We start from the raw sequence: 27,095 nt of genomic DNA, 5'->3' as shown, positions 1-27,095 counted from the left end.
ATGCTGCTCTTCTAATGGTTTTCTTGTTTCTTTGAGGTAGGGTCTCAGGTAGCCAAGCCTGGCCTCATAATCACTGTGTAGCTTAAAATGACTTTGAACTCTTGATCCCCTGCTTCTGCCTCCTGAGGGATTACTGGTGTGTATCACCTTGTGCAGGTTTATGGGTGCTGGAGATAGGACCCTGGGTTCTGTGCCTGCCAAGGAAGATGCTTTGTCACCTGAGGTACACACCCCTAGTCCATATTCTGTAGCTTCTTTAGGAAAACAAGACACTATCACACTGCCCACAGAGTCCTTGGATATTTTTCTGAGTCTTCACAAATCAACCCTGTTTTTGAAACACCCTGATTATTTATTTTAGAGTATGAATAAGTCATTCTCGATATTTAGGTCGCTCCCTCCTCTTCCTGGCCCATTACACACAGCATCGTAAAACACTGCTTCATCAGGTGTCCTGAGCCCCGGAGTGACTCATTAGAATAAACGACAGGGACCATGTAGTCTATTCTCTCCACATGTTTGAGTTCAGTAGTTCAGAGGTGGGACATTTCTAACAAGCTTTCCTGTGATGCTAATGCAAAGTGCTCCAAGGATCCTACTTCAAGTGGCAGCTCTGGGACATCAGTTCACAGGTCCCTGTGTAGCACTGTGACTGGTCTTGCACGGGAATGCTGGTTGCTGTTACAGAGCATGCATGTTTTAAATTCATAGATACCGAGAAATTATCCTCCACAGAGCAGGTGTACACAAGGCACGCTGGTGTTTGTTTCTCCTGTGTTGTTGGTGCAAATGACCTCTTGCCTTTCCCTGATTGCTAGTGAGATTCTCTGTCACTTCAGAATGACACAGGCCTCCCATGAACTGCATCTTCATATCCCAAGCTCATTTTAAAAAGGGGTGATTCATTTGGTTTTTGGTGTTGTTATTGTTGATTTATAGCCTAACAGTTAAAAAATATGTTTTAGATATTAATCTCTTGCTTATATATATATATATATATTATATATATATATATATATGTGTGTGTGTGTGTGTGTGTGTGTGTGTGTGTGTGTGTGTGTGCGTGTGTATGATAATGGTTTTCTCTGATCTTTCAATTATTAACTTACTATTAATTTTCTAATGCTAACTGAATGGCACTGGTCCCTTGGAAGGCTATAAAAATTCCAGAATAAGGCATCATTTTCCTTTTGGAGCTTCAGTTCATATCCTATACCCACACTGCTAAATTCTGGCTGGTAGTTGACAGGCTATGGGGATTCTGTAATGATAAGTAGGTGGGAGGTCCCCCCCCATCCCTTTAGCCAAAGGACATTCCATTTCGCCCTAAACCAATGTAAGGGAGTAAGACTTGCCTATGTAGTTAAAATAAAGCAACCTCTATCTAGTCAACATGGAATTCCTATAAGCTCCTGAATAAAAGTTCTCCTCAGCCACTTTGACATAGGATTATTCTCCTTTGACATATTATAAACATTAAAGAAAATTTAATGCCCATCTGGACGGTTCGTTTTTGCCAATTGCTACCACCACCAGCTGCAAAACTACACTGACTACAAGCCATCCAGCTGCCACACACTCCCGGTGCCAAGAGAAAGCAAGCTGCCAACGTTGCTTCAAGTGGCTGGGCTGGGCTGGAGCCAGGATGAGGGAGGATGTGATTGCTGCACAGTAGTCAGGGCTCCGGATTTTCAGTGGTGCTATTTGTATGTGCTTTTATTTTTTTTTTCTGGTCATTTACTGTGGGGTGCTGCTGGGGACACCATCCCTTTCCTGGAAATGGCAGCAAAACATGTTGATCCTTCTTCCTCTGCCTTTTATGTTCTTGCTTGGCATCCTCTGTGTTCACATGCTGCCTGCACGCAGTCATTAGCAGGAAGTGCCTGGAGCTGCAGAAAACGGTGCCATCTCTGAGACTGGCTTCCCCAGCCCCGACTCTCTCTCCCCATCCCTAATGGCACACTTCTCCTTCGATTTTTTTCAAGTTTGTTTGGCATTGTTTTCTCACAACATATCAGGGAGAAATTGCCTCTGCAGTGGGGTGGTTTCCTAGAAGTGCCCATGTATTTGTGTCCTTGAGTTCCAAGTGTTCCCCTTGAGCAGGGAGGGGGCGCTTCTTCCTTTGAGAAACAAAGAGTTTCCCAGATGAGGTGAGGAATTCTCTGTTGACTTCGGTGGTGGGTTGTACTGGGTCATCGGGTATTCCTCCGATGGGAAGACTGGTCATTCATCTCTATCCTGAGGAAGTCAAAAGTCACATGATTCACTTTAGCCAATAAACTGTGGGCAGAGTGATGCGTTTGAGTTCCACACTAGTAGTTGTGATAGCCAGTTTGGGATTTGAAATCTTTTCTGTCTTTCCACTAGTAGTTTTGAAAACCAGTTCGGGATTTGAAATCTTTTCTCTCCTTCTGCTGGAAGAACAGTAAAGTCCAAATGGACACAGCTCTGTCAGCATGGCTCTAAGATGGGGAGGACATGGCTAACCACCATGGACAGACTTTGGGATTAACTGTCACTACAGCATAACTGAACACAAGGAGACAGGAGCAGTGAACTTTCATTTGTAAGTTTGCACAAACTGTAGCTAATACATTGAAAAAAGAAGACAAAAAGCAGGAAAGTTATTTTTTTTTTTTTTAGACCAGGCAGTGTTGCCTGCCTGCCAATGTGTGTCTGACTAGGTTAGCACAGATCTTCTTCCATGAAGTATCATGGTTTTCCCAGAGCCCTCTGGTTACGCCGCTTCTCTTCCCAGATGAGGAAATTGAAGCCCAAAATCAAAGTGGTACTCCAGTCAGCTGGTTGACAGGACATGGCCCAGCAAGGATGCGGCCTAGACTAGAGGATGCTGAGCCCCAATCCCATGCACTTTCAGCTTTCTGCTCAGCACTTCAACTTAGAAAACACTGGAGGAAATTCGGAGACCCATAGCTAAAAATTAGGTGCATCTCAGGGAATCCTGCTGAAGAGGAAGAAGAAGGATTGTACGAGCCAGAGGTGTCAATAACACAAGAAAACCCCCACAGAACCAACTAATCTGGGCTCATAAGAGCTCACAGAGTCTGAACCAACAACCAGGGAACATTCGTGGGATTGACCTAGGCCCTCTGTATATATGGGACAGTTGTGTAACTTGGTCTTGGTGTGAGACTCCTGACCATGGGAGTAGGGGCTGTCTCTGACTCTGTTGCCTGCTTTTGGGGACCCTTCCCTCCAACTGGATTGCCTTATCCAGCCTTAATAGAAGAGGAGGTGCCTGGTCTCACTGCAACTTGATATACCATGGCAGGCTGATGTCAATGGGAGGCCTGCTCTTTTCTGAAGAGAAACAGTGGAGGGGGAAATGGATGGGGTGGGGGGCAGGGGAGGGGGAGGGGAGGACCTAGGAAGAGGGGAGGGAGGAGAACCTTTTATTGGGATGTAAAAACAAAACAAAAAACCAACCAACAAACAAAAAAGATTCCCCCAAAAGAAAATACTAGAGGAATGGTAATGTTTTTAAATAACAGTTTTCTATTGTTTTACTTAAAACCTTCACCTATTGAACTCTCACCCATAGGCTCCATATTGTCTCCCACTATTTGTGCTGTCACCCCATGTCAAGGGTACCTCACATCACCCATAGGAACTACATAGGGAGGAAATATATTTGGAAGCACAAATGGAAAAAGGGGTTTCTTCTCCTGTTGCCCACACATACTCACACTCAGCACCCTTTTCACATAACCCTACAGTGGAGAGTTGACTATTTGATTTCTAGTACAAGGGTGTCTAATTTCATTTAGAGCATGAAAAGTGATTGGTTTGCTGCCTTTGGGCAAATTACCGTGGAGTTTTACCTCCCATAAAGCTAAGACTCAGGCCTTCGTCTCACCAGAGCTCTGTTCAGATTGCTTTCATTTTTTTGTGTACTTAATTCTCACAGCAAACTTAGGATATGCTTTCCTTATTTGCCTTCATTTACAGATGGGAAAATGGAAGCACAGAAAAGTTAAGTATCTTCCCCAAGTTAGAGAACTTGAGCATGCTCAACTTAGGGTTTGGATCTGGGTGGTCTAGCAGTACTGTTATTAGAATAAGTGTAGTAATCATAGAAGCATACTAACCGAGGCCAGGCATGGTGATGTGTGTTTTAATCCTAGCACTCAAGAGGAAGAAGCTAGTGGATCTCTGCAAATTACAGGCCAGCCAGGTCTACATAGTAAGATAGATGCCAGCCAGTGCTACATAGTGAGACCCTGTCTCCAACAAACAAACAGCATGACACTAACAGCCACTGCTCAAGTACAGTACTGAGTAATAGCTTCACACCACAATCCATCAAACCTATGGCTCAATAGTTAATGAGACAGCCTTAACAACACAAAGTGACTGTCCAAAGTCACATAAATAGTGAACCTGGACTTCAAGGCCAAATGCATACCCTCTCCCCATTTGGCCACTTTCCTTTTCGTGTCTTCTCTACGACAGAGCTACAGAGGAAAGGGGAGGGGCTGCTTTTAGCTAAACAAACTCCCATTGCTTTATGCATCACAGGCCCGATAGCCTAATAGCAAAGTCTCAGCTGCTAACGACCTAGACTCCTACAGAACAGATGGAAACCCACTCACGAAGAAAGTGACCAGGCAGAAACAGCATCAGCTCTGTCCTATGGCAGCTCCTTTGCCCTTAGCCTCTAAGAGGCCACAGTCCTCATAGCCTTCCTCATCTCCCTTTGTGGACATGAAATGGAGGTGTGGTGTGACAAGAGCCTCAGGCTGCTGAACTGTCATGTTAGTTGTGGGATTGAGAGTAAAATGTGGGTCCTTCTTTCCACAAACACACCCCTGGTGATGGATTTCGCAGCTTTCCACTCCCTGGCAATGTCTTTTGCAGCGATTTCCAAAGCCTCATTGGGATTTTCTACTCCCAAATGTGTTGAAGCCGTTATTAAAGAGAAACATCAGATAAATAAAGTTTGGGCTGTGTGTATGCTTTAAATTTTAAGGGACTAAGGGACGTTGCCAAGGCTTTCACAACAGAAGGGAGTTGACTGCAGCCTCTCAATCTGTGATCAGGGTGATGGGAAGAATCTACTGTTCCATGACTCAAACTGTGGGTTCCCAAGCTTCCCATTTGTGTTAGAATATGGCTTAAAGGAATATTTACAGTGTGTTTTTTGTTTCTTTGGTTGTTTTTTTTGCTAATACTGTAACCTGAAATCAGCCCTGCCAGCCTGGTGTATGGCTTCCTGGGCTCCTTCCTTCTTCATCCCACAGCCCTGAAATGCCACTTTTGTTCCTTTATCCAACCTCATTTGTCACCCTTTCATTGGCCCTGTGACCCCTCCACAGGCAGGATGGCAAACATGGAGGCTGAGAGGAGCATATGCTTCCATTGGGATGAGATCTGAGAGCTTTCTGTGTTCTCTCTATTCAACCTGCCCTCCATTACTTGGCAGCATGGCTACACCCCTGGTGCAGAGGTGAGAAGAGATTCTGTGCCCTGAATTAGTCAGTCAGCTTTGCATCACTGTGGCAAAATGCCTGAGACAATCAGCCCAGGAAAGGAAAAGCATCATTGTGGCTCATGGTTTCTGGGTTTTCAGCTGGGGTTCCTGGGTCTTGTGCTTTGGACCTACGGTGTTACAGTACACTATGGTGGGAACACCTTGTGAGAGATGCTCAACTCATGTAGTCCTGGAAGCAAAGAGAGAAAGAGAGCTAGGGGAGGGCCTAGGTCCCCAGTATTCCTTTAAGGACACTTGCAATGACCTAGCTTCCTTTCACAGGTCCTCTTAATGGTTCTATCACCTTCCCATACGGCCAAGCCCTCAACACTGAGTTCTGTGGGTGGAGAAGAGAGCAGGGGGGCATTCTCGATCTAAACCTTAGCAGAAAGAAAACTGAGGGGCAGTTTTCAGGTTCTATCACACCCCAGTTCCCTTTTCTGCCTTCTCTCTCCACTCCACAAAATAGTCCTGAGGGCTGAGCTGTAGCCTAGCCCCACCTTCGTTACTCACACAAGTCAGGTCTGTACTGTCTCTTTATAAAGTTAAAGCCTTTCCACACCCTTTTATGCAGGGCCATACAGTCTTGGAGAAGTTATCGGTGAGGGAACTCGGTCCTCCCACCAATAATAATCCATAAATCATGGAAATCCTTAAGCTAATTTTCTTGGTAGGTGGAAGAAAATCCTTTCTCGATCCTTGGGAGGCATTTGAAATGACTTTCCATTCATCGTCGTTCCCACCCTCGAGACCTAACCTAGAACTTCTTTTTGGCTTCAGACAGCCCCTTTCCATATTTGTTGCATATTCCAACTGAGTGGGTCTCCTATGGTAAATGAGTGTCTCTCCTTTTGAAAGATGATGAGCTGGGGGGTCACTACAGTTGTCCTTTCTCCAACCTGAAAACAGAAAGCTGCCAGGCCCCAGCTCCAGTCTCACCCTCCCTAATCTGTCCTCCACACAGAGATGGATGAAATAATGTGTACAAAACAAATCATAATAATGTTATTCCTCTGATGGAATACTTCATTGATTTCTCACTGTGCTTGGAGAAAAGTGTGGCATTGTCTGTCAGACTGCCTGGCTGTTTGAGGTTCATCTATACTCAGATTTTATCTTCCTTCATCCCTTCTTCTTGCCTGAAGGCTCCAAGCATGGAAGTTCCCTCAGCGCAGGGCATTCTCTTTTGACTGCTTGTCCAAAGCAATTCCTTTAAGAGGTGCCTTTCCTAGCATAACCACAATACATAGGGTTATTTCCTCCCATGGTGCATTGTAGACACGAACCCTGCCTCCTTTGATGTGCGTTACTCTTGAGTTCCAGAGATTTTCACTAGAAAGCATGCTCCAGGAAGACAAGACCCCACTCCCCCATTCCTCCCCACTGTGTACCTACATCTTAAGCACTGTTGGAGGACATATTCTCCTGACCAGTGACTTACTGACATGTGCCGTTGCTCTGTGATGAGCTAGATTCTTTTTTAAAAACATAGAACTTGTAGTGAAGTTGGTGTATTTGTTACTTTTCTGTTGAGATCAAACTCTATGACCAAGGCAACTTACAGAAGAAAGTGTTTATTGGGACTTATGGTTTCAGAGGGTGAGTCCATGACTACCATGAATGGGAGCCTGGCATCAAGAAGGCAGGCATGGTGCTGGAGCCGTAGCTAAGGGTTTACATCCTTATCTGTAAGCAGGAGGCAGAGAGAGGGAGCTAACTGGGAATGGCATGGATTTTGACACCTCTCCTGGTAACACACCTCTTCCAACACCTCCTAATTCTTCCCAAACAGTTCCACCAAATGGGGACTAGTTTCAAATATGTGAGCCTATGGAGGCCATTCTCATTCAAACACACTCATTTGGGATCCGTTTGTGATTGTGACCTCTCCTTTCTTCTCACTCATCTCCTCTCCTCTGCTACCTTCTTTGGCAGATGAGAACAAGTCACTCAGCCTAGGACAGGTATCATTCAGCTGTCAGGTACAAGATAATAGGTGCTGCTTTATAAAGTGAGAAACTTAAGTATGGTGGGAAATTACCAATATGGAGTCAGGTAGAAATATAAGGGTATTTAATAGGGAAAAGCCTTACTTACAGAGCGACCTAGCCAGCCGGCGTGGCAGTAGTCTGTACAGCAAGTACCAAAGAGAAACCGAAAGCGCAAACGCAGTCACACTTAGGTGTGCCTACACTTAAGCATCCCTTTTCTCCACACTTGTAAGCCAGGGGTCGCCTTGCTTTGCTTCCTCCTGGAATACAGTGTTGTTTGTGGTCAACAGTGCCATTTGGTGTGTGTGTTCTTCAGTGAAAGAACACACACACACACACACACACAGAGAGAGAGAGAGAGAGAGAGAGAGAGAGAGAGAGAGAGAGAGAGAGAGAATTTGTAGTTCATCAGTCTCTTGCCCTAGTCAGGCAGACACTCTGCTTCACTCAGAGTCCATTGACTTCAATTTAAATAAATCTCATCCAAAATCCATCCTCACAGAAACATGGAGAGAGGATTGCTGGCCACATATCTGGGCATCTTGGCCCAGCCAAGCATCACTGTGTATAAACACTCATTCCTCTGTGGGAAGAAAGAGTTCCAGCTTCCAGTGTGTACTCTATGATAACAAAGAACGGTCCCAAACAAAGAATTGTGTCTGGGGAAGCTGGAGCTGGGAGAGAGAGGAAGAAGTCCTGCAGCTCCAGGGCTGGTTAGCGGTGTGGGAATATCCAGTGTGTTGTGATAGGGGCTGAGGGAAGGATCGCTGAAGAGTAGGATGGAGGAGAAAACTGAGGGGGAGAGGACCAGTCTCGGGCTCAGCCTGGAGAATGGTGAGTCCCAAACTGCTCCGGGCTCACAGGCTCATTGCTCTCTGCCTGTCTGTGGACAGTCAGACACCTCCCCTCCTCCATATGTAGTGGCCCATCCATGGCTCCCTGCCACTAGGTTTATTTGAAGCAATAGATAAATGTCAGCACTTAGAAGCTACGAATCCTCCTAAACAGCCCCCCTAGACTAATAAACAACAACAACAAAAAAAACCCTGATATAGGCAGACTGATGGGCTCATTGGTGAAAGGGAGATAAAGGTTCCCTCCAGGACATTTATAATTTACATAATAAAAAGCTTTTCACCTTCCAGTCAAGGGAGCACAATTAATTGCCGTGGCCCTTTTAGCTCACAGAACATTTTTTGCTTAAACTGGCAGGAACAATTTGTGAACTCTAAAACAAGGGATGAGAATAGGGTGGGTGTGGGTAGATGCTAGGGAGAAGGCTAGGCAGCCCCTGGCTTCTGTAATATTCTGGAATGGTCATATGGAGCTGGGATGAGCCTTGCATTCGGTAAAAATATCTGTAGCCTGACCTGTCCTTTTCGGCCCACTCAGCTCGAAATACCTCGCTAATGATAATGGACTCACACAATCTGAAGCCCTGTAATCAGCCTGCCCCCCACCCCTCTGACAGATGTTGAATGGATGGTCACCAGAAGGGTTGTTTCAACCATATCCTTCTGTCATGTCTTGCCCCTTCTCTTTTGGGCACCATTTCAAATAACAAATAGGGAATTGGATGTTCCCGTACCCCTGGCTTTGAAAATATATGGGCAGCCTCAAAGTCCTGTGATTAGGGAACTGTATTTGTTATCCATATAGTCCCTTGTTCTAAATACACCAAGCTCTTTGGAAAGCTGTCAGCGTTAGCCTAATACCGTTAATTCTCACCACTCTTCTGTGAAGGAAGCAGGTGGCTAGCATTATTTCAGCTATTTTGCAGATGGAGAGGTAGAGGCGGTGTGGGGGGTGGGGGGGGTTGCGTTAAGTGTGGCATCCACTCTGCACGGATGAGCTGGGAACAGAAGTCAGTGTCGGGCCTGCAAGGTTAGAAGGGCCCCTGAGATTTGGGAAAGGCTCAACTAAGGATCTCTGGAAAGCCGGTGGAGGGCATGGAGGTGAGGTTGGGAAGTCCAAACCTCCTACTTTTTTTTTTTTTTATTAAAGGGGTAACCATTACTGTTTCCATATGTGTTGTTAGTGGGTAATGCTTACAGTATTCATACATGATGGCAAAAGGAAGTGGTGAAGGCTGGCATGATGAACATGACACCTCCTTTAAACCTGTTTCCTTATCTTGGATAAACAGAATATTCACAGGCAAGAACAGTTACTGTTTTTATTCCAAGATGCAGAATCCTGGGAGGCAATGCGTGGCCAACATTGACTGGGGAAATACACCCAACCAGAGTTGGCAGGGTCCTTTCCCCCTCTCCTTTGGCCTCTACAGTCCTTATGTGATTGACATTGGCTATCTCTTTCTGGATTCTGGTGTCCTGGCTGTTGCATAGAAACCCTACTTTCCACTCTGTAGGCAATGATGGAGTCAAGGATTGGTTAGAACCAGTTTTGTGGGGGGGGGGAGGAGCAACTACCTGACCTTCTCAATTACCCTGGGAACTCAACTTTTCCCACAGGATTTGTGGTATATAGACTGATAAGTGGAAATTACTGACCTAGTTATGGAAGAATTGGGGTGTCTGGGCTGTTCTTGGGCTAGAGACAAGGTAGACGCTATGGGTAGTTCATTTGTGGCACTAAGCTGCAAACTATCTGTTGCTGCTTCAAGGAGCCCAATGAAATGGTCACATTTGTCCTGAGACATATGACACCAGTGGGCTGTGTGAGACATCTGCTGGGGTGTGTGACCAGCTTCCTCATTGGTAAAGTGAGGGGCCCAAAAGCAGGTGCCACCTAGAATTTGTGAGAATCAAGTGAATTAGCTCATGGAAAGTACTTCACTGTATATAGTGTTGGTGAACAGTGTCCAACCTTCATTCATATGGGTTGGAATATAGTCTGTTTTCAAGGGGAGAGTTTATTTCAGGCATGACCTGATTAAACAAATGGCTGGCTTCATCTGCATGATGCTGTGGTTTGAATACAGTCTGTCCCCTCTAAAATTAATGTTGAAATGTAATCTCCATTATAAGACATGAAGAGACAGGATTAGGTAGGACCTTAGGTGATTAGGGATTTGTCCTCACAGATGGATTAATGGGTTAGTGGGTTAAGGGTTATCGCTACAGTGGCTCTGCTATGACAGCCAGCTAGATTAGATCTCATATCATTTGATGTCGTGTTTTCTCTGGACTCTGCCTGGCAGAGGACAATCATCAAGTATGTATGGCCCCTTGACTGTGGACAAAACCCACAAGCTCTTCCTTAGAGCTTACCTGGAGTGTGGCATTGTGTTATTCACAATTGAAAATGAACTATTTGCTCCCTGTCAAATAGCACTTTTACCCCACAACACATTGTTTTTTTTTTTTGTTTTTTTGTTTTTTTGCTTAAACTGGCAGGAATAGTTTGTGAATCATTATAAATAAGGGCTAAGAGTGGGGCATGGTGTGGATAGATACTTCGGAGAAGGCCAGGTGGCCCCCTGGTTTCTATGAGGTTCTAGAATGGTTGGATGGTGCATTTTAGATGGAAGATGAAGGGAGAGCATTTCAGATGGGAGAGTCTGGGTGGACGAGGACCTGGGTGACTTCTGTGGGATAATGAAAGGCTCAGAAGGGCTGCCAGGCCCAGATTCTGCAAGCTTCCCTATGCACAGAGAAGTCTGGATTTATCCTGTAGACCAGAGGGTTAGGGTGGCAGCAGAGAGAAGAGGCAGTGATCGGGAAGAGAGAACAAAGCTTAAAATGGACTCTGACTTTTTAATCTGTCCTTCATGCTCTCCCCAACACCAGGCTAGTGGGTAGATTGAGGAATGATCATTGTAGACATGGTACAACTCATGATGATTCCCTGGGGGTGCCTGGTAAACCCCCTTCCATTCCCGTGGCCTTTGGAGCTATTTTCCTCGGTGATGGGAGAGATTTTCAGCAGATAGGTGAAATTCTGGATACACTTGATCTATAGAGGCCGAGCTTGGCTAAAGGACCATTCCCCAGGCAGTATTTAGTATTTAGCATTCCTTGGGGCCTCTTGGACATGGGTGTGAGAACACTCAGTCTGATTTTCCTAAGGTGTGTGTACAGGGGAGGAAGCAGCCAGCAGCGGAAGCTCTGAAGTGCCAGTGTCTCCCCCTGGGAATCCTTTTGTATCAGCTCAGAAAAACACATGTTCAGTTGGGGAGCGTGTTCTGTCTAAAGACTCTAATCATGAGAGCAGTGCTAACTAGTCTGAGTAGCCGTTGTAACTCCATTAAAATATTCCTTCCTACACACAGGCTTCAACAGCCCTTATGAGGATGACCACTCACAGGGTAGAGTGACTGGCTTTTATTTCCCTGTGTGGAGCATATTTTAAGTACTTTCAGATGGTTTAAAATGAATCAATTAAAAAAAAAAAAGGACTATTTTTTCTGACCCAATTTCTTTCTTTTTCAAATTCTTGCTCACATTTCAAGAGTTGCTTTGTTCAGTTTTACAAGTTAAAAATTCGCGGATAAGGAGAGTTTAAGAAAACCGGGACACGTGAAAGTAAACGGCAAGATTAAGGAAGGGTGGGGGCGGGAGGGGGAAAAGATATTAATTAGCAATCTAAGAATGAAATTAAACATGAAATAGACGTTCTCAGGTCAAGAGGGGTCTTGGGAAAGGGGAGGAGAGGCTGAGTGTGGTCGTGTTGATGTTCTTTTCTGTATAAATTTCAAATCGAATTTGGCTTTAGGTTTCTGGCAGCGGAGATGTGCCGAGCGCGCTGGAAAATGGAGGCTTCTCGCATTGCATCCCGCTTTTAGCTCCCACCCCACCGTTCTGCCGGCGAGGCAGCTTCTCGCCCCGCAGCCTGCTGCAGTGTGTGGCGGTGAAATGCAAATCCTAGCCGAGGAGAGCTGGCCTCCGGGGAGAGGGGGTCTTGGATGGCTTCCAAGGTCTGGAACACAGAGGAAAGACATATTTCTTTGTCACACACAGTAGATTCTCCCCGAGGGTTTCGGCGATGGGAAGAAAACGATGGGAGGGGGCAGAAGCGCAGTGGTGGAGGATCATTAAAATGTTCTTCTCTCAGATGAAAAGCTAAACAAAAACAAACCACCGTGAGTGTGAACACAGGCAAGCTGGAGGCCTCGAGGCCCCCTCACAGCACATGCAACATGGTTATCACCAGGGCTGCCGAGTGGTGGACACCCGTGACCCTTTCTGTGACCCCCCCTTACACACCTGTGTATGGATTTGCCCCCCGATAAATGACTTGGACTGGGAAGCTGTGAAGCAAGTCTGAAGTTATTACTATATTTAAAGATTGCATGTCCAGCAAAATCCAAAAGACGTTTTCCCAAGCACGGTTTCTCTGAATATTTAAATCCATGCATATTCCGAGGGGAGTTTCATCCACCTGTTTCTGATTGTCTGTCTTTAATTCATCAAGTTGTTGTTCCTGTAACAATCATTTGACGGCTTAGTAGGCCGGGAGGAGATGGTGGGTGCTCCTGGAACCTTAGAGCCCATGCAGGTGTCTTTAAAACTTCGCTAATGTCCAGACTCAGGTCCCAGTTCTATGGAACCCACTTTACACTATGCAGAAGCGCCCTCTCCGCCATCCTCCCCGCCTGGGGTCATTGATACGCACGACCTCCAACATCTGACCAGTCTCTGACAACCAAGAAGTTTTCTGCCCTCTGATCAGAGTCTGATCCTGGGACTTCTGGAGCCTCAGGACCTCGTGCGGGGGCCAAGTGGCTGCGTGGCACCATTTTGAGGTCGTTGGCGGGGTGCAGGGGGCTAGGACTGTGCAGATGTTATGTGTGCAGCCTCTCTGTTTGGGGAAGTTATCCCTGAGGGACTGCTGTCAAGATGCCTGGTTCCTTTCTGGCAAGCAGCAGGTAGCTAAAGAAAACCAGCAGGTAGCAAAGGATGTCACACTACATCAGGCCTTGCTTCGGCTGCCCCAGTACCAGACTCATCTCCTGCTCACCTTCAATGAGCCCCGTTCTGACAGCAGGGCTCTTGGCCCTAAAAATGCATCATGTCCACCTTGGAGCCTGGGTAACTTTGAACAACTGATGACGAGTTTGACTCTTCGTGATCTCAACATCTTTGGTCCCTAGTAAAGATGGTGGAAATCAATGTACTGCTTTTGAGTACCCAGGGACCCCGTTGTGAGAGGGGGAGTTTCTACTTCTTCTCTGGACATAAACATGACACCTCCTCTGCAGAAACAAACTTGCTTTATAAAGAAACAAACAAATGAGTCATTTGACATCCAGGGAGCTTTACAAAGGATCTGTAATATTTCTGTATAAATCTTATCTGAATCAGGATGTGGTTTGTGTCGATAACAGCCAAACCAGAAAAGAAAAGAAACCTTGCAAACAAAATGTCTGTCCGAATCTGAACTCACAACTCATGGGTGTGAGGCAGTGGGAAGAGCGAGGGAGGGTGGTGAGAAGCAATAACAGACTATTCGCTCGTCCTCAGCTATAAACCTGGAGATGGAATCTCCCCATCTGAGTTTCTGAGGAAATGACCAGGACACTGGTTGGAGGTCTGTGCTTGAAATCTTCAGTGGGTTTTTCCCATGGTCTCATTCAGGAACAAGTCTCCATTAGCACCCGAACCCTGTGTAAGAAGACTATAATCCATTTCAAAACCAGCTTGATGCTTCCTGGACCAACTCCAGTGACTTTTCAATTACGGTGATAAATCACTCCCCTTCCCCAGTCAGTTTTCATGCTGCTTCACCTGGCTTCACCAGGTACAAGGTGCTGTTTCCTCAGTTAGGGGACTAAGGACATGGGCTTGGATTGTTTTTCTGGCCTGGCACAAGGGTACGGAGCTGTTCAGATTGGGTTGACCCTCCAGGATCAGCCCCAAGCACTGTTTTTTTTTTCTTTTTCTTGTCTTTCCTTGGCAAAAGACCAAATTTGAGACAGTTTCTCTAAGTGGACTTGAACCCTCTCTGAAGATGCTCCTCCATCTCCCACTGACTCCATCATCCCCATTACATCTCTGGAAAAGCTTCCGACATGACGAAGCCATCTGACTGCAAAGACAATGCAAGGTGAAGACAAAGGGCCCTGGCCTTGAGTGTCTTTCTTGCTTTAACTGACACCTGTGATCCTGAGAATCATCTACTGGTTTGGGTGGAAGGAAAGGGGTATCTTCGAACACAGTTACAAATGTGAAGAGGGAGATTTCTGACTTTGTTAACTTTAAAGGACATATTTCCTACCCCATGTAAGTTCACGTTCCTGCTGCTGACTCTCATTTATGTTACTATGTATGTTTTAGACAAAAATACAAGTTGGCTTTTGGATGTTTTCAGAAAACAGTGTTTTAAACCCAGGATAGTAATTTGATTGAGACTTTCTATAGTCAAAAATAAAATAATTACAGGGTGAATTCGGTGCTCTGGCTTTTGAGTTCATGCTTGTAACTCCTACCCAAGGTCCCTTGATCAGCGTGCAATATGCATTTCACTGTCATGACCTTGGCTGATTTTTGTCTGAACCGGTGCAATTGAGTTATAAGAAATCAGCCAAGAAAGGTCCCCGAGGAGAAGGAGTGGGGAATTGTGTTGTGCTTTTACTGCCAGTACAGGGCTTAAGTGGAAACTTAGAGTCTGATGCCATTGTACTTTGCACTCTGAGCTTTTCTGTTCTCCAGACTCTTAGAAACCCTGCTCCCTGCTCCTGGCCTTGCTATGGTGTGTACGGATGCTGTCAGGCAAGGAAGTTCCTGTGACCTCTCCTCCACTCGTGCATGCCTCTGTTGGTAACACGGAGGGTTGGTGGTGTTACTCATTTATGGAAACACGGGAAGGTGAGAGTGTGGTTGGGACAGAAACCTGTCATTGAGTAAGAAATGACACGCTATAAAATCAAAAGAGCAGTGTTACAATGAGATAAACAGAAACGCTCCTTCATTAAAAGTTATCTAATTGTAGGGGCTTACAGCAAAATGTAACTTTTATGAAGATGGAGACTTTTGCTTATTTTTTTTTTCACTGCAATGTCCCAGCTCCCTGGAACAGTGCCTGGCACATAATAAGTCAATAAATATTCATTGAATGGATGAGTGGAAGGATAAAACTACACACAGCCATGGTGTGACAGTCTGTCAAGCAAAGTGGTAGACTGATGGGGAAACGGAGGCAAGCAGGTCTCCACAGCATGCTGCAAAATCTGGATCCTGGACCTCTAGATGGCCACATTGTGACTTCGAGTCCAGGAAAAAGGCTAGGGAGAGGTCATGGTGAAGTCATCAGTACTTCTCCAAAGCTGGTATGGAACAAGATTGCTTTCTCGTGTCTCTGTCTGTATCTAAAGATCAGAGGTTGGGACACCATTGACAGCTCATGGTTGGCCAAGCCTTCGTGACTAAAATGGTGGGCCTGCTGAAGAAGTGAGGTAAGTGTGTGTGTGTGTGTGTTGGGAGGGGATTAAGAGATTCCCCTTGGGCTCTTAAATGATGGAGTAACTGAAAAATGGTGGGAGTACTTTGGAGGCCACCGCCATGCTGACTCCATGGTGTGTGTGCTGGCCTTCCCTGGCTGCCATGACAGAAGCCACAGACTGGCAGTCTAAGATCAAGACATTGGTGGGTTTGGCTTCTCCTGAGGACTCTTCCTGACTTGCAGACCAGACCTTCTAGCTATGTCCCAGCATAACCTGTTCTTGTCTGTCAGGAGAGGCTGGGTGAAAACCACGGTACTTGTATCTCTTCCTTTTTGTTGTAAAAGCTCTGTGCTAATGGACATGGGTTTCACCCTGTAACCTCATTTAACATTAACTACCTCACTAGAGGCCCTATCTCCACTAGGGCTAGGGCTTCAATGTATGAATTCTGGGGGGCAAAATTCACCTCATAACAGGGAATTACATGGCATATTCTCAGGTTAAAGTGACAATGGCAGCATGGAGGGGCATATCTGAGACCATGGCAACAGATTTCCCAACACAATTTTGATTATTGAAAAATGGAGGCTCTTCTTGTTTGAAGGCTTGTCTCAGATCTCTGCAAATTTAAAGCAGCACTTATAGCCATGGAATTGTGGTACCAGTCATGTGGCAGGAGATATACAGACAGACAGACAGACAGACAGACAGACAGACACACACACACACAAAAGCTTGAGGCCTGCTTTGTGGTTGACAACCTAGCAACAGGCATGCTGAGTATGATTTCGTTATCCAGCTACTTTTCAAGGCAAGCTATAGCTAAACTCCAACTCTCAAGTTCTTGTGCAAACCACTGAAAATGTAAATTATGTCAGCATTCTTGGGAGGAATTTTCATTCCATTCAATACTGAAAGTATCATGCCAGAAATGTAGGGTTAGAAGGACTCTGGGAAAGCTACACTCTTATTTTATTAGCGCAGCCTTATGGAACCAGGGACGTCGAAGTCAGTGAGAGGCAGAAGAAGCGTCAGTTCTCACACAGCACTTGACTTTGTGTAAGCCTGGAGCCTTCTGAAGGGCTAGCATCTATTTGGTGTCCAGGAGGGCTCACTCCACCATCACATTTGGTTTTGGCCTTCAATGAATCAATTGAATGGTAAATGTTCAGTGTCTTCTGTCCTCTATACCCATTCATTGTAGAGAAAACCATGGCATCCCATCTCACAGTGATCAAACCAACCTTCCTGAAAAGGGTATACTCAATTTTACAAGGCAGCTGAGAGTCTGCTGGCTTCTAGAGAGTCTGGGTTCCCTTGGAATCTTTTGATTGCCTTTGGGGTCAGGTCTGGACTTAAGTCAGTTTTGTTCCTAACTGTGTGACCTTCAACAGCCAATGGGCTCTCATCACAGTTCAGCTTTCCCCTTGAATACCACAGGGCTGAGCACAGATACATGCTGGCTTTGGGGAGGTCACTGTGGTTATTGTCACTACGTGTTACACTCCCCACTACTGTTACAAACAGCTGGTGTTGACATCCCCTTAACTCCTGGTGACAGACAGCAGAAGGTTGGCTCAGAGATTAGCCTCCAGCTGGCCCTGGAGGTAAACCCCGAAGGCTGCTTCATCTTTATAGAATAAATAGCACTTCCAATCTTCTTTCTAATGCTCTCTCATTTCCCACCAAGATTCTGATATTTGGATTCTGTGAAACTCATTTGTGGCTTTCTATGTTCATCTTGAACCCCCATAAAGGATTGGCCCTCTACCCCAGAGTATTGGAGGAAAACCTGAACTGAGGCTTTTTTTCTACTTGTTTTTTTTTCTCCTGTTTTTTTTTTTTTTTAAATAGACACATGAGCATTTCATAGCGTAGGAACCAAGAAAACCTTTTGAGTATGAATCCCAGCTCTGCATCAGTTTCTGTGTGACCTTGAGCAAGTGACTGACCTTGCTTGTGCCTCATTTCTATGAGGTGGAGATGATGGCATCTTTTGTATCATATATTTGTCATGGTAGTCAATGAGCTATTCCATGAAGAACACGCCTCCTGTAGTTCCCAGCACTCAGTGGGGATTGTCGTTGTCAGTATCAAGGCATTTACGACAAAAGTCAAATGGCTTTGGTAGGACTTCTTTGGAAACGAAGACAGGGAAATGAAGGAGGATCTCAGAACAAAATCCTCCTGGCACCAACCCAGGGATGCAGCAGGCATTGAGGTAAGCCCTGAGGACTGAGGGAGAGTGGACTGCACCTGTCCCGTGTCACTCCACGGTGTGTGTGCGATCAGCTTTCAGGCTGTGCCTGGCCTAACATGACTCCACTTTATAAAGCAACAAATCTGACCCGAATTACTCTCTTTTGAGTGTAAGTGCCAAAAAACAATGACTCTACATCTTGTTTGTGCGCGTAAACAGCCACCATCTGCCAACACCAGGAGGCACAAACTGATAAATAATTTATTTGTGCCAATAAATCGTGACACCTGAAAATATACCAAATCATATCAGAAACACGTGGCATCTGAGCCTATTAATTAATCACTCCAGATGGAGACTCTTCACCTGAGGCTGTGAAAGAAGAGGCAGCCCAGGACAAAGTAGCAGCCATGACCACCAGTCACCTGACCAAGTCCCTAGCAGGGTCCAGAAATGTGCTGGAGCCAAGGTCTCTTGTTCTGTTCTCGGCAACAGCATGTGTGCAGTTTCTCTTGCCCATGACACTGACACTTTTCAGACTGACCCTCAAGGGGCCTGTAGCCCAGACCTGCCTTTGACAACTGTGTCTGAACAGCTGGCACCTACTGATCATAGAACTTTATTTATTTGTTTGTTTGTATATTCGTTTTTTTTTTTTTTTTTTTTTTTTTTTTTTTTGAGACAGGGTTTCCTCTGTGTAGCTTTGGAGCCTGTCCTGGAACTCACTTTGTAGACCAGGCTGGCGTCAAACTCACAGAGATCTGCCTGCCTCTGCCTCCCAAGTGCTAGGATTAAAGGTGTGTGCCACCACTGCCTGGCTGATCACAGGACTTTTATACGGTACCCTGCAGATTTCCTCTGAGTGTGCTTTCCTCTATCAGAACTGCTGGTGGACAGCTATGGAGGGAAATTGGAACCACTTTGGTAAGTTACAGACAGCAAAACTGATAGAGCTTGTGAATTTACTGGTTAGTCAATGAATTCTGACACTGTGGGAAGACACAGATGTGCCCATCTATGATTCTGACATAAGGTGCTTAGGACAGAGTTTATAGGAGTCACTCCTCATCCATGGGAGACACATTCTAGGACACTGCCATTGTCAGAGGGCCTATCAATACTTGTACATGCATGCTATAATAACACTCAATTTATAAGTTAGGCACAGTAAGAGATCAACAGCAGTAACTACCATTAAAAAGGACAATCACAGCAGTATACTGCAATAAAAGCCATGTGAACGTGGTTTCTCCCTCTCTATCTCTTGGTAGACTTCTTTCTGTGTGTGATCTCCTTGTGATGACATGAGATGGTACAGTCCCTGAATGACAAGATGAAATCAGGACAGTGACACAGTCATTGGGATTCACTGCTACACTACCCTGTAAAGGTCATTGGAACAAAAGCACAGGATAACACAAAAGCCTATCTAGTAACTAAAAAGCTGTTAAATAACTAAGGAGAGGGTGATCCATAAAGTGTGGATACTGGAGCGAGGCATGGCTGCTCCTCCAGGTGGAATAGAGCAGACTGGCAGAACAGCACACAACCTCACAATTTGAAACATAGGAATTGTTTATTTCTCAAAGTTTCATCAATATTTTTAGACCACAATTGACCCATCAGTGACACCCCAGATAAATGGAGGTGAGTGAGGGGGCAAAGGCAATTCTGATTTTTTTTTTTAAAAAAAAATGCTTTTGGTCAGATGACTTCCTTTCTACAGGGAGCTTATCAATAAATTCAATAGGCATACATTTAATAGGCCTAACTGATTACTCAGCATGAGTCTCTTCCTCTCTCCCTCCCTCGCTCTCCCCTCCCCTACCTCTCCCCCTCTCTCTTGTCTCTTCCTTTCCTCTCTCCTTCCTCTCCCGTGTATGGCTCTGAAAGGCAAATCTGCCTCAGATTCATCACCTACTAAGTCCTGGGTTCACAGGTGTGTGCCAAAGTGCCCAGCTTCTAAGTTTTATGGTGGAGAAGATGGGAGGTGAGAAAGGATGGAAAGAAGACCCGTATGTTAATTCATAAGCGAACGAGGTGGGATGAGCGTACAGTCTGTGGTACCCACTAACTTCTTGAACATAAGGCAGTTATTTCTTTTTAATTCCAAAATTTCTAGCTTATAAAGAGGAGATAATTTCTGTCACAAAAAAGCACGTGGTAAAGATGCTGTAGAAGCACTCTGTGTTGTGAAGAACAGTTAGGGGGACAATCTGGGAAGCGGACACAGTGGGCACCTGATGACATTTGTCCAGCCTTTTGCTGAAGCTGCTGTCCCTAAGGCATTAGGGGACAGTTCCTGGATGGGTGAGTTGGTGACTGTTAAGAGTTTTCTGAAAGCTCAGGTTTGGCTCCAGATTTCAGTCTGTTTTTAGGTGCTGTGTCCTACTAGAGACAAACTATAACCTGTCAAAAACCTTTCGCAGCGTTTCTTCCCTGTGTGTTGCTCCTAGGGCACCACAGAGTTTTTCTCTGGGCCTGTCACTGAAACAGAGTTTTGCTTCCAGCGATAGTTTATCAAAGTGACCTAACAACAGTGATAAAATAAAACGATTTTTCTTATCTCTCAATAGTTTAAAAAATTACCCCCCCCCACACACACACCCACTCGCCTTGTTACAAAGACGGTTATTTTCATCTTCCAGCCAAGTTCGTCTGGCAGTAATGCGTCCTGTGGACAGCAGGGGGCAGTGTTCATCTTTAAATAACATGAGCCCGGCAGGCACTTTGGCAGGCACTTTCCCAGAGCAGCCAAACACCCTTGGTGTCCAAGGAGCGAGGCCCCCAGAGCAAACACTGGAGTCTTTCAAACACAGATTTCCCGAATACAAATCTTATGGCCTGGTATGTCTAGATTTGCATTGATTTGTGACATTAAAACAAAAGCACTCCCATAAAACGAAATGACAGGGGCGTTAAGGCAGCAGGCAGCGTTATCTTCATCATGAATAATGTTGTAATCACTTAGGGCTGTTGGGATGGTCACCCAGAAACTGGAAACCAGCCTGGGGTTATCAGAGACTCTAACCAGGGAGTTTTAGTTCTGTTTGATCTTGTTGCTTGTTGTCACCCTGAAGGGCAGATGAAAGAACTCCAGGCCTTGCAAGGAAATCCTAGGAGCTGGGGCCCTTCATTCATTCTTCCTAGAGCAGGAATGGGTAGTCCACTGCCCGGTAACTTGAGTTTTGAACAAAAAGGTTAGAATTGTGACACATTTGGAAATCGGTTTTTGAACAACTGGGTAGTAGACATTGAGCCTGATATGATCAAGATTTGGGGGGGCAGAGTGGGGGGGTTTCAGGCATCTTTATCTCTTCGATGTCCTGTGGAAAGCAACAGCCCACTGCAAAGACCTAGGAGAGGGAGAAGTCACTGCCTGGCCTGATAGCCATCTGGAGGCAGGCAGGAACATTCCGAATCGGGCAGAGTCCATTTGTCTGTCCCATCCTGTCTCCCCGCCACCCCAACCCCCCACCCCCACGCCCCGCACTGCTGAAGCCCTCACTTTATTCTCTGGGAAATGTTGGGGACTACCCATTTCCCCAAATTTTGGGATTTTTCTTTTCCTTCCAGGACATTTTCCTAGTGGTTTTCCTCACACTGTGCTTCCTGTGAATGGCAGTTTCTTGCCGTGAGTGACACATTTTATGATGCTATTAGGAAATCTGGACATGGTGTGTTGACAAAGGCACCATCCTTCAAGTTACTGGAAACTGAGTTCCTTTGGAATAGTCAAGTGGGTGGGGAGGAATGGGGGAGAGGGGAGGGTAGAGGAGAAGGTAAGACAGAGGGGAGGGGAGGGGAGGGGAGGGGAGGGCAGAGGGCAGAGGGCAGAGAGCAGGGCAGAGGGGAGGTATTTAGCAGATACTCTCATCTTTTGCTTTCCTCGGTTGCCATCATTTTTACTTGAATTCAGCCTCACACCGGAGCAGCTGTGCGTTGGGTCTGACTTCCTTTGTAGTTAAGGGGTTTAAAGCCCTGAGATTTTGGACATTGGCAAGCACACAGTTCCTCATCTGACCTTGAGCTGTGTTTCCCAGTCCCCTGTTCAGCATAAAGGCATGTGTGCACATTTAATGAGTGAGACCCGTAAGGTTTGAAAAAGAAAAAGCAACACCCTAGATTTATATATTCCATTAAACGTGATCTTCATGGGCTAATTAGTTAGTAATTTCACCCTTGCTTGTAATATAAACCATTTTATGCTCAATAATAATAAAATCTATGTAAACCAGGCTCTTTATTAATAAACATTATGTGCTTCTGGCTTTCAAATAAAATAATGCTCCCAGTGCTTTTCCTCTTATCATGCCTAGACTAATCACCCAGTAAAAATCAAACAACTAAAACACTGGTTTTATCTCATGCTGTAGAAAAACAATACAGGGACATCAACAGCCTCGGGACCAGGCATGAACTAGAGAAAGCTGAGGTGGGTGAGAGAGACAAATTGTTATTTCAGTGTTTGGTATTGAGAAACTTGTAAGCTAATAAAGCCAGGGGAAGATGACTCCAACTGTCTCATGCCCACCAGCTCCCTGTGCTCCCTAAAAATCCAAGGAAGCAATGGATAGAGACACTGCTGGGGTGGTGCTAGGAGGTTCATGTAGGCATCCTAGGCATCCCCTGTGCAGACAAGAGCACCAGCATAGGTTAGGTGCCTGGTGCCCACTGATCTACAAGACTGGCTAGCCAGCAAGCTTCCCAGAGGCTGGAAACAGGTGTATACCTGCACATCCAGCTTTTATGTGGGTGCTGAAGATTTGACCTTACTTATTGGGGTTTATATGGCAAATACTTCACTTACTGAGCCATCCCACAAGCCCTGGGCATTTTCCCTTTTCTTTCTTTCTCCCTTTCTCTCTCTCTCTCTCTCTCTCTCTCTCTCTCTCTCTCTCTCTCTCTCTCTCTCTCTCTCCCTCCTTCCCTCCCTCCCCCTCTCTTTCTTTCTTTTTCTTTCTTTCTTTCTTTCTTTCTTTCTTTCTTTCTTTCTTTCTTTCTTTCTTTCTTTGTTGTTTATTGAGTTAAGGTCCCACATAGTACAGGCTGGCATCAAACTGTGTGGCTGAGGATGACCTTGAACTTTCAGCTTCTGTCTCAGTGCTAGGATGGTGGGTGTGCACAACTGCACCTCATTTATGTGATGCCGAAGGCTGAAGCACCGGCTTTGTGCAAACTAGACAAGCACACTGCTGAGCTACATTCCAGCCCTTATGAGCCTGTTACAACAGGAACTGTTAGTAGACTATGAACTACTCGAACTACAGTGAGAGCCAGAAGTTGCAGGGGCTACCAAGAAGGAAAGGGTAGAATCATTCAAAATTATGGCATTTATGATGATAAGTTCAGAGCACAGGGCCAAGGGTAGGACCCCGTGAAACGATGCAGCATGTAAGCCCAAGAAGTGGGCTCTGCCCCAAGAAGGCACAGGGGCTCATAGCTTGCCACACTAAAACTTCTTCCTGTCTGTTTTGCCTCACTAACAGACGGCTTGTTTTAATCAACAAGAGCAGTTCTGCTCATCTTGGAGCCGATGTGAGCATTTTCCACTAGGATGCTTCCTGTCTACATTGCTTCTATCTAATGTGGTATCTGTACTTGGAGAATGCCAGAAAAATGCATTTTTAATTGACAAATGGAAATGTCTTCACTAGCAGATGTATTACTTCAAATGTAGAAACATCTAAGGGCCCGGGGGACTCTGGTCATGAAGGCTGCTACCTGCAGTACCTGTTGGTTGGGTAACAACAATCCAGAGGCTAACCCGTTGTTTCCTGAAGCAGTGCTTCTATGCACTGCTTGCACCAAACAGCAGGTAGGGTTAGGTTCATATTAGAGACTGAAGGCAGACAGCATCTCGGTGGGTCACCCATGGTCACGGTAGAGAAGAAGATTGGCTCCAGGTGGAGTTTCTGTTATTCAGGGGCACACAGCACCAAGTGGTTTTGGAAATTGAGCCTGTGGCCTTTCAGACACCAGGTTTCATTAAGGTGGCAGCCAAACCCCTCAGCCAGTCTGCCCTTGTTTCTCAGGCTCCCTCTCATTTCATCATGGTACACAAGGAACAAGATGGCGCTTCCAAGATGACCACTTCTGACTGAATTAACCCATTCAACCAGGCAACCATTCCAATGAGTCGTCTGGCTTGATTGATTGGTCCTCTGAACTCAGTGATGGGCAGCTCAGTCTCTTGTACAGAAGACTTGGCCTTAGATAGAAAACAGTCCCAGCACTGACTCTAAATGACTAGTTAAGTTCTTCCTGTCAAAATTACAAGTGGGACTACGGGGAAGGCACCTGCTGCTTCTCTAACAGCCCCATTCCTGGGATGCCAGCTAAATGGACTGAATCAGGGCAAAGAATACACCATTCCCTACACCTTTAAGGGGAGTGCTCCTAAGAGTGTTTGGACAGATTTCTTGTACTCAGAAAGTCAAGGTTAGCCTCACATTTGTGAGTCCTAAAGCAAGCCAACAAGTCAGGTATCCCCCAAGAATTCTGCATGAACAGGCTGGAGGTCAGAGTGCAAAGAGGTATTTGCTTAAGGCTGACTAAAGTAGTAAATGATCTGAGCAGACTGGAACCCTGAAGGCTGAAACCCCCAGGAATGTTTTTAAGTGAGCACCGGATGGTCACTTTGCTCCATAAAGATCTGAAGGATGAGTCCCCCACCTGCATGCATCCCTTTATTGCTGTTAAATATTTACAGATAGATATTTAATCGCCCGAGGGCAGGGGCAGCTTCGCTTATCAGAAAGCCCCTTTAAAAGGCAGTTAACTGTGGACCTGGCAGGCCTATGAAAATGTTTTCTGTCCCATTCACTTCTCAACAGCTGCAAAGCTAATCGGGTTGGCATGGGCCATTCTAAAGACTTTGCTGGGAAGAAAGCCTTGGAACATTCTGAATGAATTCAGGGCTGTGAAAGGAAAAGCTGTCAAGGGCAAGTGTCCATAAACACATGACAGATTGGTCCATGCTGCTATCTCTCTGTGTGAGAGGAAAATAGGTAGGAGCTGTTTTGGGTCTGCTTTATTCATTCATAAATATTCAATAGCCATTTATTGAGTGTCCTCCCTTTGCCTGGTGTCATGCTAGGCATACGATAGAGCCACAACTGTGCCAGGTAAGACCTCTGCCTTCCAGTGCATCCAGTGCAGGAGGAGAACACAGAGCCGTGGCACCTAGATGCTCAAGTGTCACCACCACATGTGGAAAGGCTGTGCCAATCTCTGTGAAAGCAATTTTCACCTGAAGGGCAGGTGCACATTCTTCCTGCCCACCACTAAAGATATGCCTAGGGAAAAATCAAGGAAGCGTGAAATAGGATCCTGTACTAATGCAAGCTATAAAATTTAATTAGTTATGTGCATGTTAAAAAAAAGAGTGGTGTTCACCATTATATAAATCAGACCAACAGTTTACTCTGTAAAATATCTCTGTGTACGGAGAATCTCATAAAGTTGAACATTTAGTGTCTTCCACTAATGGTGCCATTGGACCAAAGCACAGGGTAAACAATGTGACATGGGAAGAGCCTCTCGTGTCTCATGTCTTCCCCCAGAATATTATCAGTCGAGTAGCCAAAATGAGGATTGTGTTATTTGGCCATACTGTCCTGTAAACAGCAAGTCTTTTGCAGAGTTCTATACTGAAGGATAATCTCATGTTTAGGGCTGATTTCTCCAAGGCATTGCCAGTTTGGAAAGTTAGTTCTGTCTATAGAACTATTAAAGGAACTTAAGAACATTCTAGTCTTCTGTAGCCTCCACCTGAGGCTCACACACTGAGACATCGCTATGGTCAGTACCTGAATAATGACCAAGTTGAGTTGGCCTACTGGCTTCCTTTCTACATCTCTGTGGGTCATTTGGTGCTTGGGAAATTCTTTCAGTGGGTTTCCCAGACATTTTCCTGACATGTTTTCATCAACGCATGTTTCAAGAGAAATTCTACCTATGTTTCAGATTCATTCATTTCAGCTTCTTGTGTCAGAATCTTTCCACCGAGTCCTCCAGCAAATGCTACTTTCTGTATATCCCAAAGTCTGAGAGTAAATAGAATTTAGAATTCTGCATCCTCAGGACCCAGCCATTCTGGAAACTCTACTTCACAGCCTCTGGTGATAGTGTACCATCCAAACCTGGGAGATACAGAGTAAGAATAAGAAGAACAATTGAGTTTACAGATAAATTTTACCATAAATATCAATTGTGAAGAAAGATTTTCCTGACAAGGGATAATTGAGAAAATATTGATCATTTCTAAATATCCTGCCTACAATTCTCATAATTATTAGTAACTAACTCAGAGCAGTGAATGAATCAAGTTGAAATTGATTCATCTGATATTTATGAAACCCAAGTGTTAACATAAAAATCCTGGAAACTTTGATAAATGGTACTTTGACTTTACTTCTGAGAACTACAGAAGTATGGGGTTTATGTTTTATGGACCACGCTGGTTACTCCATCTCCTAAAAAGCAATCTCAGCTTATATCTTCAGTGTTGATGAGCTCCCAGGATCCCATGGGCCAGAGTCAAAAACCCAGCTTTGCAAACCCACTCTCCACCCTGTCCATGTTTATGTGACTTGAGTATAAGTTAAATCTAAAATCTTACCTTTTGTAAAACTGGAGAACAAGGCTTGCACTGCTCATATGCAGATGCATTTCTTGGATAAAATGAAATAACAAGTTAAAATAATATCTTGAAACTTCTACATGTGAAACAAGATCCACAATGATGCCTCCCTGAACAATTTGGGAAAAGGGAAAGATCTTTTTCATTCCCTTTCATCCACCGTAAGTTGGAAACTTTAAAAAATAAATTGCTGGAAAAGTGAGATTAAAAAGACACACAAAAATGTAAGCACAACTTAGAATTTATTTCACTCCCTATACGCATAAATCCATTCTGTTTCATTGGTCGCTTCTGCTTCATCTTAAATCCTGCCTCGTCATGTGTGAGTGACAGTTTGGAGGAGGTGCTGGTCTGAGGACAGAAGAGGGGGCCTGCAGAGCTGGGGAACCTCCCCTGTTTGTCCTGTAGGTGTTCTTTTTTTCCAC

General features: G+C 45.2%; 1 pseudogene; it reads left to right on the top strand.

Annotated features, from left to right (window-relative positions):
- The first annotated feature begins 12,962 nt into the window (after positions 1 to 12,962).
- On the top strand, positions 12,963 to 13,537 carry LOC113833519 (annotated as a pseudogene).
- Positions 13,538 to 27,095: the final 13,558 nt, after the last annotated feature.

Source organism: Cricetulus griseus, chromosome 2, assembly GCF_003668045.3.
Source record: "Cricetulus griseus strain 17A/GY chromosome 2, alternate assembly CriGri-PICRH-1.0, whole genome shotgun sequence".
In the NCBI taxonomy this organism is placed as follows: Eukaryota; Metazoa; Chordata; class Mammalia; order Rodentia; family Cricetidae; genus Cricetulus; species Cricetulus griseus.
The sequence above is the reverse complement of the archived record's forward strand: the minus strand, read 5'-3'. Positions and strand labels throughout refer to the sequence as shown.